This window comes from Rhinopithecus roxellana, chromosome 7, assembly GCF_007565055.1.
Source record: "Rhinopithecus roxellana isolate Shanxi Qingling chromosome 7, ASM756505v1, whole genome shotgun sequence".
Classification (NCBI taxonomy): Eukaryota; Metazoa; Chordata; class Mammalia; order Primates; family Cercopithecidae; genus Rhinopithecus; species Rhinopithecus roxellana.
In genome coordinates, this window is record NC_044555.1 from 17,042,461 (window position 1) to 17,060,439 (window position 17,979).

A 17,979-nucleotide genomic window follows, 5' to 3' on the forward strand; every position below is an offset into this window, starting at 1 on the left:
TTTTCCAGTTTTCTTCTGTGGATATTTGAAGTTTTCCCATAGACCTCAAGGGGCTCTCAAATTTCTTTCTGCACATTCTACAAAAAGAGTGTTTCCAACGTGCTGAATCAAAGACAAATTCAACCCTGTGAGATGGACACACATATCACAAAGCAGTTTGAAAGACAGCTTCTTTCTAGTTTTTATCTGGGGATATTTGGTTTTTCTCCATAGGCCTCAAAGGCTCCGAAATGTCCCTTTGCAGGTTCTACAAACAGAGGGTTTCCAACCAGGTAAATCAAATGAAAGGTTCAATCCTGTGAGATGAATCCACACATCACAGAGCAGTTTTACAGATAACTTCTTTCGAGTTTTTATCTGGAATATTTGGATATTCCCTAAAAGGGCTCTCAAATGTCCCTTTGCAAATTCTAAAAAAAAAAAAAAAAAGTGCTTTCAACCTGGTGAATCAAAAGAGAGGTTTAACTCTGTCAGATGAACCTATACATGACAAAACAGTTTCACAGATAGTTTCTTCCTTGTTTTTATGCGGGAATATTTGTTGTTTCTCCATTAGCCCCAAAGGTGTGCAGATTCTACAGCAAGAGTGTTTGCAACCAGCTGAATTAAATGAAAGGCGTCACTCTGTGAGATGAATTTTCACATCACAAAACAGTTTCACAGATAGCTCCTTTCTCGTTTTTATCTGGGAATATTCAGTTTTTCCCCATAGGCTACAATGGGCTCCCTAATGTCCCTTCACAGACCCTTCAAAAGGAGTGTATCCAACCAGCTGAATCAAACTGCAGGCATCACTCTGTGAGATAAATTTTCACATCACAAAGCTGTTTCACAGATAGCTTCTGTCTAGTTTTCATCTGGGGATATTCAGTTTTTCCCCATAGGCTACAATGGGCTCCCTAATGTCTCTTTGCAGATTCTACAAAAAGAGTGTTTCCAACCTGCTGAGTCAAAAAAATGTTTTAACTCTATGAAATGAATCCACACGTAACCAAACAGTCTCACAGATAGCTTCATTTGAGTTTTTATCTGGTGATATTTAGTTTTTACCCATAGGCCTCAATGTGCTCATAAATGTCACTTGGAAGATTCTTCAAAGGAGTACTTTTAACCTGCTGAGTCAAAAGAAAGGTTTACCTCTGTGAGATGAATTCACACATCACAAAGCAGTTTCACAGATAGTTTCTTCCTAGTTTTTATCTGGGGATAGTCTGTTTTTCCCTATATGCCTCAAGGCCATCCCAAATGATTATTTGCAGATTCTACAAAAAGAGTGCTTACAACCTGTTGAATCCAAAGAAAGGATCAACTGTAGGAGATGAATTCACACATAACCAAGCAGTTTCACAGATAGTTTCTTTATAGCTTTATCTGGGCATATTTGCTTTTTCCCCATAGCCCTCAGAAAGCTCTCGCATGTCACTTTGCAGATTCTACAAAAAGAGTGTTTTCAAGTTGCTGAAACAAAAAAAGTTTAACTCTGTGAAATGAATCCACACATCACCAGGAATTTTTCACAGATAGCATTTTTCTAGTTTTTATGTGGGAATATTGTTTTTTTCCCATAGGCCTCTGTGGGCTCCCAAATGTCCCTTCACAGATTTTACAAAAAGAGTGTTTCCAACCTGCTGAATCAAAAGAAAGGATTAACACTGTGGGATGAATCCACAAATCAGCAAGAAGTTACACTAATAGCTTCTTTCAAGTTTTTAAATGGGGATATTCTGTTTTTCCCACAGTGGCCTCAAGGGGCTTTGAAAAGATGCTCTGTTGATTCTACAAAAAGAGTGTTTAAAGAGTGCTAAATTAAAAGAAACGTTTACCTCTGAGATGAGTCCACACATCATGAGGCAGTTTCACAGATATCTTCTTTCTAGTTTTTGTCTGGGGATTTTCAGTTTTTCCCCATAGGCCTCCAAGGGTTCTCAAATATCCCTTTGTAGATTCTAAGAAAAAAGTGCTTCCAACCTAGTGAATCAAAAGAGAGGTTTACCTCTGTCAGATGAATCCACACATGACAAAGCAGTTTCACAGAGAGCTTCTTTCTAGTTTTTATGTGGTGATAATTTATTTTTCCCATTGGCCCCCTGGTGTGCCAAATGTCCCTTTGCAGATTCTATAAAAAGAGTGTTTCCAACCAGCTGAATCTAATGAAAGGCGACTGTGAGAGGAATTTTCACATCACAAAACACTTTAACAGATAACTTCTTTCTCATTTTCATCTGGGGATATTTAGTTTTTCCCTATAGGCTACCACGGGCTCCCTAATGTTCCTTTGCAGATTCTACAAAAAGAGTGTTTCCAACCTACTGACTCAAAAAAATGTTTTAACTCTATGAAATGAATCCACACATCAGCAAGAAGCTCCACAGATAGTTTGTTTCTAGATTATATCTGGGGATATTCGGTTTTTCCCCAATAGGCCTCAATGGGCTCCCAAATACTTCTTTGTAGATTCTACAAAAAGAGGGTTTCTAACACACGGAATCAAAAGTAACTTCTAACTCTGTGAGATAAATCCACACATCTCATAGCAGTTTCTCAGATAGCCTGTTTCTAGTTTTTATCTCGGGATACTCGATTTTTCCCAATAGACCTCAATGGACTCCCAAATCTTCCTTTGCAGATACTACAAACAGGAATTTTCCAATCTGTTGAATGAAAAGAAAGGGTTAACTCTGTGAAGTGAATCCACACATCACCAAGCAGTTTCACAGATAGCTTATTATTAGTTTGTATCTGGGGATTTTCTGCTTCTATTTTTTTGTAAGCCTCAATGGACTCCCGCATGTCGCTTCATGGATTCTAAGAAAAAGTGTTTCCAACCTGCTAAATCAAAAGAAATGTTTAACTCTGTGAGATGAATACACATAACACAAAGCAGTTTCACAGAAAGCTTTTTTTCTAGTTTTTATCTGCGGATATTTGTTTTTTTTCCTTAGGCCTCAAAGGGTCCCAAATGTCCCTTCTCAGATTCTATAAAAATAGTGTCTTCATCCTGCTGAATGAAAATAGTTGTTTAACTCTGTGAGATTAATCTGCACATCACAAAACAGTTTGACAGATAGCTTCTTTCTAGTTTTTATCTGGGGATGTTCTTTTTTTTTTCTCTCATAGACCCCAAAGGGCTCCTAAAGGTCCCTTCACAGATTCTACAAAAGATTGTTTCCAACCACCTCAATCAAATGAAAGGCTTAAATCTGTGAGATGAATTCACACATCACAAAGTAGTTTCACAGATAGCTTCTTTCTAATTTTTGTCTGGGGATACTTGTTTTCTTTCATAGACAAAAATGGGCTCCAGTATGTCCTCTCACATATTCTACAAAAAGATCTTTCCATCCTGCTGAATCAAAATAATGTTTTAATTTTATGTGATGAATCCACACATCACCAAGCTGTTTCACAGATTGTTTATTTCTAGTTTTTATTCGGGGATATTCTTTTTATCTCCAAAGGCTTCAATGGGCTCCATATTGTCCTTCACAGATTCTACAAAAAGAATGTTTCCACTGTGCTAAATCAAAAGAAAAGTTTATCTCCATGAGATGAATCCACACATCACAAAGCAGCCTCACAGTTTGTTTCTTTAAAGTTTTCATTTTAGGACATTGGCTTTCTCTTCATAGGTATCAATGGGATTTCCAATGTCCATTTGCAGATTCGAAAAAGAGACAGTCTCGGCCAGGTGTGGTGGCTCATGTCTGTATTCCCAGCACTTTGGGAGGATGAGGGCGGGTGGATCATGAGGTCAGGAGATCGAGACAATTCTGGCTAACATGAAGAAACTCCATCTCTACTAAAAACACAAAAAAAATTAGCTGGGAATGGTGGTGGGAACCTGTAGTCCCAGCTACCCAGGAGTCTGATGCAGGAGAATGGCATGAACCTAGGAGGCAGATCTTGCAGTGAGCCGAAATAGCACCACTGAACTCCAGCTCCAGCCTGGGCGAAAGAGTGAGATTTCATAAAAAAAAAAAAAAAAAAAGAAAAAGAAAAAGAAAAAAAAAGAGACAGTCTCCAACTTGATGAATCAAAAGAAACATTTTGCTCTGTGAGATGAATCCACACATCAACAAGCAGTTCCACTGATATCTTCTTTCTAGTTTTTGTCTGGGGATATTTCGTTTCTCCCTTTATGGCTCAATGGACTCCCAAATGTCCCTTTCCCGACTCTACAAAAAGAGAGTTTCCATCCTTCTAAACAAAACAGAGGCTTAACTGTGTTACATAAATCCACACATCACAAAGCATTTTCACAGATAGTTTTTTTTTCCAGTTTTTATCTGGGGATATTTGGTTTTTCCCCATAGGCATCAATGGGCTCCCAAATGTTCCTTTGCAGATGTGACAAGAAAGTGTTTTCATCCTGCTGAATCAAAAGAAAGCTTAACTCTTTCAGATGAATCCACACATCATAAATCAGTTTCACAGAATGTTTCTTTCTTGTGATTATCTGGGGACATTTGGGTTTCCCTTTTAAGACTCAATGGGCCCTCAAATGTCCCTTTGCTGTTCTGCAAAAAGAGTGTTTCCAACATGTTGAATCCAAAGGGAGGTTCAACTTTGTGAGATAAATCCACACATCACAAAGCAGTTTCACAGATAGTCTCTTTTTACTTTTTATCTGGGGATAATCAATTTTTCCTTATAAGCCTCAATACGCTCTCAAATGTCCCTTCTCAGATTCTACAAAAAGAGTGTTTTCCAAATGTTGAATCAAAAGAAAGGTTTAATTCTTCTTGATGAATCCACACAACACAAAGAAATTTCACAGAGAGCTTATTTCTGTTTTTTATATGGGGATATTTTGTTTTACCTCATAGGACTCAATGGGCTCTCAAATGTCCCTTTGCAGATTCTACAAAAGGAGTGTTTCTAACCAGCTGAATCAAAGGATAGGTTTAACTCTGTTAGATGAATCCACACATCACGAAGTAGTTTCACAGATACCTTCTTTAAAGTTTTCTTCTTAGGATATTGGATTTCTCTTCTTAGGCCTCAGTGGGATTTCCAATGTCCATTTGCAGAATCTAAAAAGAGACAGTCCCAACTTGTTGAATCAACGGGAACATTTTACTCTGTGAGATGAATACACACATCACCAAGAAGTTTCACAGATAACTTCTTTCTAGTTTTTATCTGGGGATATTTACTTTCTCCCTTTAGGACTCAATGGACTCCCAAATGTCCCTTTCCACATTCTACAAAAAGAGTGTTTCCATCCTGCTGAATCAAAAGAGAGGTTTAACTCTGTGAGATATACCCACACATCACAAAGCAGTTTCACAGACAGCTTCTTTCTAGTTTTTATCAGAGGTTATTCTGTTTTTCCCCATAGACCTCAATGTTCTCTGAAATGTCCCCTCACAGATTCTACAAAAAGAGTGTTTCCAACCTGCCAAATCAAAAAAATGTTTTAATGCTGTGAGATGAATCCACACATTACAAAGTAATTGCACAGATAGCTTCTTTCTAGTCTTTATATGGAAATATTTGTTTTATTCCCCATAGGCCCAAATGGTCTCCCGAATGTCCGATCACAGATACTATGAAAAAAATATTTCCAACCTGGTGAATCTAAAGCAATATTTAATTCTGTGAGATGAATCCATGCATCACAAAGCAGTTTCACAGATAGCTTCTTTCTAGTTTTTATCTAAGGATATTCTGTTTTTCCATATAGGCCTCAATTTACTCCCAAATATCTCTTCACAGATTCTACAAAAAGAGTGTTTTTAACTTGCTGAAATAAAGAAATGTTTACCTCTGTGAGATGAATCCACACATCACAAAGCAGTTTCACAGGTAGCTTCTTTCAATTTTTGTCTGGGAACATTTAATTTTTTTCCCACATGTCAAAAGGGCTCCCAAATATTCCTTCACAGATTCTACAAAAAGAGTGTTTCCGACTTGCTGAATCAAAAAGTCTTTTTACTCTAAGGCAGAAATCGACACTTCACTAAGCAGTTTTTTGGGCAGTGTCTTTCTACTTTTTATCTTGGGATGTTCAATTTTTCCCCACAGGCTTCAAAGTGATCCTGAATATTCCTTCACTGATTCTACAAATAGAGTGTTTCCAAACAGCTGAATCAATTGAAATGCTTAACTCTGTGAGATGAATCCAAACATCACAAAGCAGTCTCAAAGATAGTTTCTTTCTGGTTTTTATCTGGGTATATTCTGTTCTTTCTTGTAAGCCTCAATGGACTACCAAATGTCCCTTCGCAGATTCCACAAAAGTAATGTTTCCAAACTGCTGAATCAAAGAAAGGTTTAATTCTGAGTTGAATCCACACCATACAAAAACAGTTTCATAGATAGATTCTTTCTAGTTTTTATCTAGGGATATTTGTTTCTTTCCCATAGGCCTCAACGGGCTCCCAAATGTCACTTTGCCAATTCCACAAAAACTTTTTCCAACCTGCTGAATCTAAATGAAGCTTTAACTCTGTGAGATGAATCCACACATCACAAAGCAGTTTCACATGTAGTTTCTTTCCAGTTTTTATCTGGGGATATTGAGATTTACCCCATATACCTCAATGGGGTCCCAAATGTCCTTTTGCAGATTCTATAAACAGATATTTTTGCAAACTGCTGAATCAAAGGAAGGTTTAGCTCTGTGAGACAAATTATCACATCAGAAAGCTGTTTCACAGGCAACTTCTTTCTAGTTTTTATCTGGGGATATTAAGTTTTCTCCAGTAGTCTCAATGAACTCCCAAATGTCCCTTTGCACATTCTACAAAAAGAGTGGTTCCAACATGCTGAATAAAAAGAATTCATCAGTGAGATGAATCCACACATCAGAAAGCAGTTTTACAGATAGCTTCTTTATAGTTTCTAACTTGGGATATTCTATTTTTCCCCACATACCTCAATAGGTTCTCAAATATACCTTCACAGATTCTACAAAAAAAGTGTTTCCAACCTTGTGAATTAAAAAAGAGATGCTTAAGTCTCTGAGATGTATCCACATATCCACACATGACAAAGCAGTTTAACAGATAGCTTCTTCCTACTTTTTATCTGGGGATATTGTGTTTTTCCCCATCTGCCTCAATGAGATCTCAAATGTCACTTCACAGATTCTACAAAAAGAGTGTTTCCAACCTGTTGACTCAAAAGAAAGATTTAACTATCTGAGATGAATTTACACATCACCAAGCAGTTTCACAGATAGCTTCTTTCCAGTTTTCTTCTGGGGATATTTGGTTTTCCCCATGGGCCACAATGATATCTGAAATGTTCCTTCATGAATTTTTCAAAAAGAGTGTTTCCAACTTGCTGAATCATAAGAAAGGCTTAACTCTGAGATGAATCCACACATCACCAAGCAGTTTCACAGATAGCTTCTTTCTAGTTATTATTTGGGGATATTATGTTTTTCCCCATAGGCCCCAAAGGACTCCCAAGTGTCCCTTTGCCAATTCTCCAAAACGAATGTTTCCAACCTGAAAAATCAAAAGAAAGTTTTAACTCTGTGAGACGAATCCACACATGACAAATTATTTTCACAGATAGGGTCTTTCTAGTTTTTAGCTGGGGATATTCAGTTTTTCCCAGTAAACATCTATGGGCTCCCAAATGTCCTTTTGCAGATTCTACAAAAAAAGTGCTTTCAATCTGTTGATCAAAAGAAAGGTTAACTGTCAGATGAATCCACACATCATAAATCAATTTCGTGGATAGTTTCTTTCCAGTTTTTATCTGAGGATATTCTGATTTTCTCCAAAGGTCTCAATGGGCTTCCAATTGCCCCTCACAGATTCTACAAAAAGAATGCTTCCAACCTGCTGAATTTAAGAAATATTTAACTCTGTGATATGTATCCACACATCACAAAACAGTCCCATAGATAGCTTCTTTCTAGTTTTTATCTGTGGATATTCACTTTTTCCTTATAAGCCTGAACAGGTTCTCAAATGTCCCTTCACAGATTCTACAAAAACCGTGATTCCAAACTGCTGAATCAAAAGAAAGTTTTAACTCTCTGAGGTGAATTGACACAACACAAAAAATTTTCACAGATAGCTTCTTTCTGGTTTTTATCTGAAGACATTTCGTTTCTCCCCATAGGACTCAATGGAACCCCAAATGTCCCTGAACTTATTCTATGAAAGGAGTGTTTCTAACTTGCTGAATAAAAACAGAGGTTTAATTCTTTGTGATGAATACACACATCCCAAAGCAGTTTCAAAGACAGATTATTTTTATCTCTGGATATTCAGTTTTTTTCCAATACAACCATATGGGATCCGAAATGTCCCTTTGCAGATTCTACAAAAAGCTTGTTTCCAACCAGCTGTATGAAACGATAGGTTTAACTCTGTTAGATGAATCCACACATCACAAAGAAGTTTCACACATACCTTCTTTAAGGTTTTCATCTTAGGATAACGTATTTCTCTTCATAGTCCTCAATGGGATCTCCAATGTCCCTTTGCAGATTCTACAAACAGATGGTATCCAACTTGTTGAAACAAAATAAATGATTAGCTCTGTGAGATTAATCCACACATTATTAAGCCATTTCAAAGATAGCTTCTTTCCAGTTTTTAATCTGGGGATATTTGCTTTTTCCCTTTAGGGCTGAATGGGCTCCGAAATGCCCCTTTCCAGATTCTACAAACATAATGTTTCCATCCTGCCGAATCAAAAGAGACATTTAACCCTGTGAGAGTAATCCACACATCGCAAAGCAGTTTCACAGATAACTTCTTTCTAGTTTTATCTGGGGATATACGGTTTTTCCCATAGTCCTCAATAGGCTCCAAAACGTACCTTTACAGATTCTACAAAAAGAGTGTTTCTGAGCTGCTGAATCAAAAAAAAAAAAAAAAAATCAAGTCTATGAGATGAATCCACACATTAAAAAGACATTTCACAGATAGCTTCTTTCTACTATTTATCTGGATATATTTGGTTTTTGCCCATAGGCCCAAAATTGCTCCCAAATGTCTCTTTGCAGATGCTATTAAAACAGTATTTCCAATGTGCTGAATGAAAATAAATGTTTAACTCTGTGAAATAAATCCACAAATCTCATAGCAGTTTCACAGATAGCTTCTATCTAATTTTTATCTGATGATATTTTCTTTTTCACCATAGGCCTCAATGCACTCCCAAATATCCCTTCACAGATTCTACAAAAACAGTGTTTCCAAACTGCTCAATGAAAACAAAGTTTTACCTCTATGAGATGAATACACATATCACAAAATGGTCACTCAGATAACTATCTTCTACTTTTTATCCTGGGATATTCAATTTATAGATATTGGCATCAATGAGCTCCCAATAGTCCATTCATAGAATGGAAAAAGCAGAGTTTCTGAACAGCTGATTCATAAGAAAGGTTTAACTCTGTGAGATGAATGCAAACATCACAAAGGAGTTTCAAAGAAAGCTTGTTTCTAGCTTTTTTCTAAAGGTATTTTCTCTTTCATCATAGGCCTCAATGTGCTCCCAAATATCCCCTCAGATATTCTACAACAACACTGCCTCCAAACTGCTGAATGAAAAGAAAGCTTTCTCTGTAAAAGATGAATGCACACATTACAAAGCAGTTTCTCAGAAAGCTTCTTTCTAGTTTTTATCTGAAGATATTGTCTTTTTTATCATAATCCTCAATGTGCTCCCAAATATCCACTCACAGATTCTACAAAAGCAGTGTTCCAAACTGCTGAATGAAAAGAAAGGTTTAACTCTGTGAGATGAATACACACAGCACAAAGTGGTTTCTCAAACAGTTTCCTTCAACTTTTTTTCCTGGGATATTTCATTTTTTGCCCTCGACATCAATGAGCTACCAAATATCCATTTGTAGAATAGACAAAAACAGTGTTTCCAAAGTGCTCAATTGAAAGAAAGGTTTAACTCTGTGAGATGAATGCACACATCACAAAGCAGTTTCTAAGAAACCTTCTTTCTAGTTTTTATCTGGAGATATTTTCTTTTTCACCAGAGCCCTCAATGCATTCAACATATAGCTTCACAGATTGTACAAAAACAGTGCTTCCAGACCACTAAATGTAAAGAAAAGCTTGAGTTTGTGACATGAACGCACATATCACAATGCAGTTTCACAGATAGCTTCCTTCTAGTTTTTCTCCTGAGATATTCAATTTTTTGCCATTGCCCTCAATGAACTCCCAAATGTCCTATCGCTAAATGGACTAAAACAGTGTTTCCAAAAACCTGAATCAAAAGAAAGGTTTAACTCTGTGAGGTGAAAGCCCACATCACAAATCAGTTTCTCATAGAGACTCTTTCTAGTTTTTATCTGAAGATATTGTCCTTTTTAACATAAGTTTCAATACACTACCAAATATCACTTCACAGAGTCTACAAAAACAGTGTTTCCAAACCGCTGAATGAAAAGAAATGTTTAACTCTGTGAGATGAATGTACACATCACACAGCATTTCTTCACATAGCTTCCTTCTAGTTTGTATCATGGGATATTGGTATTTTTTGCCATTGGCCTCAATGAGCTTGCAAATATCCATTTGCAGAATGGACAAAAACTGTGTTTACAAACTACTGAATCAAAAGAAAGGTTTAACTCTGTGAGGTGAATGCACACATCACAAAGCAGTTTCTCAGAAAGCTTCTTCCTAGTTTTTATCTGAAGAGATTTTCTTTTTCAGCATAAACTTCAGTGCACTCCAAAATATCCCTTTGCAGAATCTACAAAACGGTGTTTCCAAACTGCTGAATGAAAGGAAGTTTTTAACTCTGTGACATGAATGCACACATCAAAAGTTGTTTCCACAGATAGCTTCCTTCTAGGTTTTTCCTGGGATATTACATGCTTTGCTACTGACCTCAATGAGCCCCCAAATGTTCATATGCAGAATGGACAAAAACAGTGCTTTCAAATTGCTAAATCAAAGGAAAGTTTTATCTCTGTAAGATGAATACACATAACACAAGGCAGTTTCTCGGAAAGATTCTCTGTAGTTTTTATCTAAAGATATTTTCTTTTTCAACATAAGCCTCAATGCGTTCCAAAATATCCCTTTGCAGATTCTACAAAAACAGTGTTTCCAACCTGCTGAATGAAAAAGAAGGGTTTAACTCTGTGAGGTGAATTCACACATCCCAAAGGGGTTTCACAGATAGCTTCCTTTAATGTTTATCCTGGGATATTTCATTTTATGCTGATGGACTCAATGAATTTCCAAATATCCACTTGCAGTATGCACAAAAACTGTGTTTCCAAACTGCTGAATCAAAAGAAAGATTTAACTCTGTGAGGTGAATGAACACATCACAAAGCAGTTTCTCAGAAAACTTTCTAGTTTTAATCTAAAGATATTTTCTTTTTCACCATAGGCCTCAATGTGCTCCCAAATATCTCTTCGTGGATTCTACAAAAACTGTTTTTCCAAACAGCTGAATGCAAATCAATGTTTACCTCTGCAAGATGATTGGGCGCATCCCAAAGCAGTTTCTCAGATAGCTTCCTTCTAGTTTTCATCATGAGATATTCACTTTTTCACCATTTTCCTCAATGAGTTTTCTAATATTGATGTGCAGAATGATCAAAAACAGTATTTCCAAACTGCTGAATTAAAAGAAACTTTTACCTCTCTGAGGTGAATGCACATATCACAAAGCGGTTTCTCAGACAGCTTCCTTATAGTTTTATCGTTAGATATTCACCTTTTTGCCATTTGTCTCTATGAGTGCTCTAATATTCATGTGCAGAATGGACATAAACTGTGTTTCCAAATTGCTGAATCCAAAGAAAGTTTTAACTCTGAGAGATGAATGCCCACATTCCACAGCAGTTTCTCAGAACACTTCTTTCTAGTTTTATCGGAAGATATTTCCTTTTTCACCATAGTCCTCAACGCTCTCCCAAATATCCCTCCACAGGTTGTACAAAAACAGTGTTTCCAAAATGCTGAATTAAAAGAAAGGTTTAACTCTGTGAGATTAATGCACTCATCAGAAAGCAGTTTCTCAGATAGGTTTCTTCTAGTTCTTATACTGGGATAGTCCATTTTTGGCCATTGATCTCAATGAGCTCCCAAATGTGCATTTGCTGATTGGACAAAAACCGTGTTTCCAAACTACTGTATGAGAAGATAGGTGTATTTCTGTGAGATGGATGCACACATCACAAAGTATTTTCTCAGAAAGCTTCTTTCCAGTTTTTATCTGAAGATATTTTCTTTTTGACCATAAACCTCAATTCACTCCCTAATATCCCTTCACAGATTCTACAAAAACAGTATTTCAAAACTGCTGAATGAAAGAAAAGGTTTAAGTCTGTGAGACGAATGCATTCATCATGAAGCGGTTCCTCAGATAGTTTCCTTCCACTTTTTGTCCTGGGATATGGCATATTTCACCCTTGACATCAATGAGCTACCACATGTCCACTCTTAGAATAGACAAAAACAGTATTTCCAAACTGATGAATCAAAGCAAATGTGTAACTCTGTAAGACGAATGCACACATCACAAAGCAGTTTCTCAGAAAGCATCTTTCTAGTTTTTATCTGGAGATAATTTCTTTTTCACCACAGCCCGCAATGCACTCAACATATATCTCCGCAGATTGTACATAAACAGTGTTTCCAAATTGCTGAATGAAAAGACGGATTTAACTCTGCAAGATGCATGCACACATCACAAAGCAGTTTCTCACATAGGTTCCTTCTAGTTTTTATACTGGTATATAAACTTTTTCGCCTTTGACCTCAATGAGCTCCCAAATGTCTTTCTGCAGAATGGACAAAAGAAGTGTTTCCAAACTGCTAAATCAAAAGAAAGTTTTAACTGTGTGAGATGAATGCAGGCATCACAAAGCAGTTTCTCAGAAAATGTCTTTCTGGTTTGCATCTGACAATACTTTCTTTTACCCCATAGGCCTCAATGTGCTTCCAAATATCCCTTCACAGATTCTACAAAAACTGTGTTTTCAAACTGCTGAATGAAAAGCAAGGTTTAACTTCTTGAGATGAATGCCCACAGACAAAGCAATTTCTCAGAAAGCTACTTCCTAATTATTATATAAAAATGTTGTCATTTACACCATCTGCCCCAATGTGCTCCCAAATGTCCCTTCACAGATTCTACATAAACAGCATTTCACAACTGCTGAATGAGAAGTAAGGTTTAACTCTGCGAGATGAATGCACGCATCACAAAGTGTTTCCTCCAACAGCATCCTTCTAGTTTTTATCATGGGGTATTAGATTTTTCGATATTGACCTCAATGAGCTCCCAAATGTCCATTCACAGAATGAACAAAAGCAGTCTTTTCAAACTGCCACATCAAAAGAAAGGTTTGACTCTGTGAGATGAAAGAACACATCATAAAGCAGTTTCTACAAAAACTTTTTTTTAGTTTTTATCTGAAGATATTTTATTTTTCTACATAGGCTTCAATGCGTTTCGAAGTATCCCTTCACAGGTTCTACAAAAACAGTGTTTTTAAACTGCTGAATGAAAAGAAAGTTTTAACTTTTCAAGATAAACACACACATCACAAAGTGGTTTTTCAAATAGCTTCCTTCTAGTTTTTATCCTAGGATATTTGATTTTTTGTCATTTGCCTCAATGAACTCCAAAATATCCCTTCGCAGTTTCTAATAAAATAGCACTTCCAAGTTGTTGAATGAAAAGAAATGTTTAATTCTGCCAGATGAATGCACACATCACAAAATGGTTTCTCAGATGTCTTTCTTCTAGTTTTTATCATGGGGTATTCAATTTTTTGCCATTGGCCTCAATCAGCTCCCAAATGTCCGATGACGAATGGACAAAAACAGTGTTTCCAAACTGCTAAATCAAAAAAAGGGTTTACTTTTGTGAGATGAACGGACATCACAAAATATTTTCTCAGGAAATCTCTTTCTAGTATTTATCTGAAGCTGTTTTCCTTTCCACCACAGGACTCTATGCCCTCTCAAATATGCCTTCACAGGTTACACAAAAACAGCATTTCCAAACTGCTGAATGAAAAAGCAGTTTTATCTCTGTGAGACGAATGCCCACATCACAAAGCAGTTTCTCAGCTAGCTTCCTTGTAGTTTTTGACCTGGTATATTCACTTTTTTTGCCTTTGACTTCAATGGGCTCCCAAACGTCTTTTCACAAAATGGAAAAAAACAGTGTTTCCAAACTGCTGAATTAAAAGAAAGGTTTACCTCTGTGAGATGAATGCCCCCACCACAAAGCAGTTTATCCAAAAGCTTCTTTCTAGTTTTCATCTGAAGATATTTCCTTATTCACCATAGGCCTCATTGTATTCCCAAATATCCCTTCGCAGATTCTGCAAAAACAGTGTTTCTAAACTGTTGAATGAAATGAAAGACTTAACTCTGTGCTATGAATGCATACATCACAAAGCCGGTTCACTGATAGCTTTCTTACAGTTTTTATTGTGAGATATTCGATTTTTCACCATTGGACTCAATGAGCTCCAAAAATGTCCATTTGCAGAATGGACAAAAACAGTGTTTCCAAACAGCTGAATTAAAAGAATGGTTTAACTCTGTGAGATGAATGTGCACATCAGAAAGCAGTTTCTCAGAAAGCTTCTTTATAGTTTTTTTCTGAATATATTTCCTTTTTCACCATAGGCCTCAATGCACTCTCAAATATCCCGTTGCATATTTTACAAACACAGTGTTTCCAAACTGTTGAATGAAAAGCCTGTTTTAACTCTGTGAGACGAATGTCCACTTTGCAAATCGATTTCTCAGATAACTTCCTTCTAGTTTTTATCCTGGTATATTTGATTTTTTGCCATTGGCCTCAATGAGCATCCAAATATCCAAGAATGGACAAAAGCAGTGTTTCCAAACTGTTGAATCAAAAGAAAGTTTTACCTCTGTGAGATGAATGTGCATGTCACAAGGCAAATTCTCAGAAAGCTTTGTTCTAGTTTTTATCTGAAGATATTTTATTTTTGACCATAGACCTCAATGCGCTCCCAAATATCACTTTGCAGATTCTACAAAAACAGTGATCACAAAACTACTGAATGAAATGAAAAGTTAAACTCCATGAGTTCAATGCACACATCATAAAGCCATTTCTCAGAGAGCTTCCTTGTAGATTTTATCCTTGGATACTTGATTTTTCTCCACTGCCCTTAAGGAGGTACAAAATATCCATTTGCAGAATGGACAAAAACTATCTCCAAACTACTGAATCAAACCAGATTTAACTCTGTGAGATGAATGCACACATCTCAAAACAGTTTATCAGATATTTTCCTTCTAGTGTTTTTCCTGTTATATTCTCTTTTTCCCAATTGAACTCATTGAACTTCCAAACGTCTATTTGCAGAATACATAAAAACAGTACTTCCAAACTGCTGAATCAGAAGAAAATTTTAAATCTTTGAAATAATGCACACATCACAAAGCAGTTTCTCAGAAATCTTCTTTCTAGATTTTATCTGAAGGTATTGTATTTTTCCCCCTAGGCCACAATGCTCTCACAAATATCCCTTCACAGATTCTACAAAAACAGTGTTTCCAACCTGCTGAATGAAAATAAAGGTTGGACTCTGCCAGATGAATGCACACATCTCAAAGCAGTTTCACAGAAAGCTTCCTTCTAGCTTTTATCCTAGGATATTCACTTTTTCATCTTTGGCCTCAATGAGCTGCCAAATGCCCGTTCGCAGGATGGACATAAACAGTGTTTCCAAACTGCAGAATCAAAAGAAACGTTTAACCCTGTGGGATGAAACTACACATCACCAGGCAGTTACACAGATAGCTTCCTTCTCGTTTTTATCTGGGTATATTCCATGTTTCCCCACAGGCCTCAATGGGCTTCCAAATATCTCTTTGAAGTTTCTACAAGAACAGTGTTTTCATCCTGCTGCATCAAAAGAAAGGTTTAGTGCCTTGACATGAATCCACACATTACCAGGTAGTTTCACAGAGGGTTTCCTGATAGTTTTTATCTGAAGATATTTGTTTTTTCCCCATAGGCCTCAATCAGCTCCCAAATGTTCCCTCACAGATTCTACAGAAAGAGTGTTTCCATCCTACTGAATCAAAAGAAAGGTTTAACTCTGTGAGATGAATCCACACATCCCCAAGCAGTTTCACAGATAACTTCTTTCTAGAATATATCTGGGATTATTCGAGTTTTCCCAATAGGCCTCAATGGGCATTGGAATGTCCATTCACACATTCTATAAAAAGAGTGTTTACACCCTGCTGAATCAAACGAAAAGTAAGATTTAAAAACTCTAGTAAGATAAATCCATAGATCACAAAGCAGTTTCCAACATAGTTTCTTTCTAGTTTTTATCTGTGGATATTCAGATTTTGTCTGCAGGTCTATATGGGCTCTTAAATGCCCCTTCACAGGTTCTACAAAAAGAGTGTTTCCAACATACTAAATCAAAAGAAAGGTTCGACTCTCTGGGTTGAATCCACACATCACCAACCAGTTACACAGATAGCTTCTTTCTAGTTTGTATCTGGGGTTATTCGGTTTTTCTCCTTAAGCCTCAATGGGCTTTCAAATATCCCTTTGCAGATTCTACAAAAAGACTGTTTCCAACATGCTGTATCAAAAGAAAGGTTTAACAATGTGAGTTGAATCCATATTGCTAATGTGTGCAGTTATTAATTTTTGCCTCATAGGACACAATTGGTTCCCAAATGTCCCTTCAGAGATTCTACAAAAAAAAGTGTTTCCAACCTGCTGAATCAACCAAAAGTTTTAACTCTTAGAGATGAATCCACACATCACCAAACACTTTCACAGATAGCTCCTTTCTTGTTTTTGTTTAGGGATATTCAATTTTCCTTATAGGCCTCATTGAATTTCAAAATAATTTTGCACATGTCCTACAAAAAAAGCGTTTCCCATCTGCTGAGCCAAAAGAAAAGTTTAACTCTGTGAGACAAATCCACACAATAGCAAGCAGTTTTGCAGATAACTTCTTTCTAGTTTTTACCGGGAATATTTGATTTTTTCCAATAGGCCTTAATGGGTTCCCAAATGTTCCTTTGCAGATTCTATGAAAAGATAGTTTTCAACCTGCTGAATCAAAAGAAAGGTTTAACCATGGGAGATGAATCTGCACATTATCAAGCAGTTTCTCAGATAGCTACTTTCTGGTTTTTGTCTGGGGATATTCACTTTTTCCCCATAGACTTCAATGGGCTCCCAAATGTCCCTTCACAGACTCGATAAAAAAAGTGTTTCCTACCCTGCTGTTCAAATGAAAGATTTAAATCTGTGAGATGAATGCACACGTCACAAAGTGGTTTCACAGATAGCTTGTTTCCACTTTTTATCTGGGGGTATTCAGTTTTTCTCCATAGGCCTCAGTGGGTACCCAAATGTCCTTTTAGCTGATTCCACAAAAAAAGTGTTTCCAACTTGCTGAAGGAAAAGAAAGATTTAACTCTGCTAGATTAATCCCCATATCACCAAGCAGTTTCACAAATAGCTTCTTTCCATCTTGTACCTGGAGATATTCTTTTTTTTCACATGGGTCATAATGGGCTCCCAAATGTCCCATTGCAGATTCCACAAAAAGAGTATTTTCAACCTGATGGATCCAAAGAAAGGTTTTATTCTTTTAGATGAATCCACACATCACAAATTAGTTTCACAGATGGCTTCTTTCTAGTTTTCATGTGGGAATATTTGTTTTTCCCCTATGCCTCAGCTGGCTCCCAAATGTCCATTCACAGATACCACAAAAATAGTGTTTCCAACTGGCTGAATCAAATATAAGTTCAACACTGTGGGATGAATCCACATATCACAAAGCGGTTTCACTGATAGCTTCTTTCTAGTTTTTGTCTGAGGATATTCAATTTTATCCCGTAAGCCTCAATGGGCTCCAAAAAGTCCCTTCACAGATTCTAAAAAAAGAATGATTCTAACCTGATGACTGTAAAGAAAGTTTCAACTCTGTTCGATGAATCCACACGTCACCAAGCAGTTTCAGAGATAGCTTGTTTCTAGTTT